Genomic DNA, 2,209 nt, shown 5'->3' with positions numbered 1-2,209 from the left:
TTACGCAATAAATATACGCTATAAGAGAGTGTCGCTATAACTAATATATTTTAAGCAATTAGGGGTCTTCGTCTATAAGTTTATATTTTATAAAAAGTCTATACTTTAAAGCTATTACTAATCCCTTTATCCCTAGCCTTAGCAGCTTAACTTATTACGTTAATTAGTACTAATATTATCGAACTAGAGAAAGCTTTTAGTATTTTATACCATTTATACTAACGGAAAGCGTTTAGTCTGCTTACAGAGTACGGAAGAGAGGAAGGAAAGGAGAAATGTCTAGTTAAGAATTGTATGTAAAAGTATATAAGGTATAACAATCTTATTAGATATATTAGGGACTTAAATAGGCTTAGCTATTTATATACTAAGAGCATAATTAACAAAAAAGTCTATAATTAACGCTATAAAAGATTCTATGGCTTAACTAGCCGCATATAGTATTAGTAAACGGTATATAATACCGGACCTATTAAGCATATTACATATTACCTAACTTTCCTTAGAGTAATTACGTGTAAGTTTAGACAAATAACCTATTATATAGTAGATTTCTTACCTTAGCGCACAGCGGATCTTTTTAGGGATTTAATTAATGTCTAGGGAGATAATCTACCTAAGCTTAGAATACTAACCTTTAAGCTTTAGCTACTAACCTCCGAGCTTTAGCTATTAGCCCCTAAGCTTTAGCTACTAGCCCCTAAGCTTTAGCTACTAGCCTTTAAGCTTTAGCTACTAACCTTTAAGCTTTAATTCCTAGGGATATAATATTCGGAGGGTTATAATACGGAGATACTATTGTGGGAGGGTACGACCACTCTCAGATAGGAAAGTCACAGTGCCGTCTGTCTGTCTGTCGGTCGGTCGGTCGGTCGGTCGGTCGGTCGTCAGTCGTAATTAATTAGTAGGAAAGCAGTCAGTAAGAAGAAAGGAAAGAATGTATTCCGGTAGGTCGTGATGGAGAGAAGGAGAGAAGCCGAAGGCTCGATATATACAGGAAAATGCCAAGGCACTAAGCAGTGGCCCATTTTACCCCACCACACTATCTAGCTCCTATATAAGTGGACTTAATAATATCTCTAATGCTTACTATTTATTCGATAGCCTGTTACCTAATATTATATCTTACGCTGACATTAATAAAGCTAACTTCCTATATAGTATTTCTAAACTAAACGCCTTTTCCGCTCCCTCTTATATTAGAACAGCCTATTTTCTATATAATACCCCTAGAATTAACTTTAATAGAGTATTAAACTTTTTATAAAGCACTCTATTCTATAATAGTGATAATTTAATATATATGGAATAGGCTTCTTTATTATCTAATAACCTTAGGGTAAACTTTAAAATGCCTAAAGTTAGTAAAGTTTATACTTTATACAAAGCTTTATACTAGGATAACGACATTTAACCCAACTATAGCTTTTATAGCAATCTTAGCTCTATTACTAATACCTCTTTCCTTTCTAATAGTCTATACTCTAATAATAAAAAAGCAATCTTATATATATCAAGATTCCAACCTCTAGGGCAAATCTTAAGGGTAATTAAATAGTTATAAGGGTCTTAATCTATTACGGCGACCTAAATTTTTTTAAAATAAGCACCTTTACGAAGCATTAGCTTTCGTATAAATGGTATAATTTTACTATAAAGAAAATCCACGCTAGCGATACTAAACTATACCTATTATTGCTAAGCCGTTAGGTTGGGGGCTTTTAAGATAGAGCTAGTTATTATAAATAAACCTAAGACTTATTAGGCCTTGGATTAAAAGGGAACTTAAAAGCCCATATATATCCTTTCTGGATACGTTAATTTATATTATATCCCCCGTCTTCTTTCCGTTAGCTCCTTTATTATAGTTTATTCCCTACTTTTAATTTATGCCCCCTTTAAAGTGATAGATAGTAAGTTGGACAATCTCGTTATTAGCTGTTAGCTTTTCCTAAAGCTTCGCCCTCCCTATTATAACTTTCTCAGAAGGGTTGTATATAATATAGTCCTGTTATATTATATTAAACTCGCTATTTCGGATTGTATTTAGAATTGCGCGAATAAACTAAGAAATTGATGTTTAAATGGTTTAGGAAGATCTTAGGTAGATACTAACCTTATTATCCTAAACCTAAGCTTTTAGAGTAGAATCTAAATCTATTATATTCTTAAGTACTACCTATCTAGTTAATTGTAAGGCTTGTAACAC

The sequence above is a fragment of the Cenococcum geophilum genome, assembly GCF_001692895.1.
Source record: "Cenococcum geophilum 1.58 unplaced genomic scaffold K441scaffold_15, whole genome shotgun sequence".
NCBI classification, from domain to species: Eukaryota; Fungi; Ascomycota; class Dothideomycetes; order Gloniales; family Gloniaceae; genus Cenococcum; species Cenococcum geophilum.
This window is presented reverse-complemented; position numbering follows the sequence as displayed.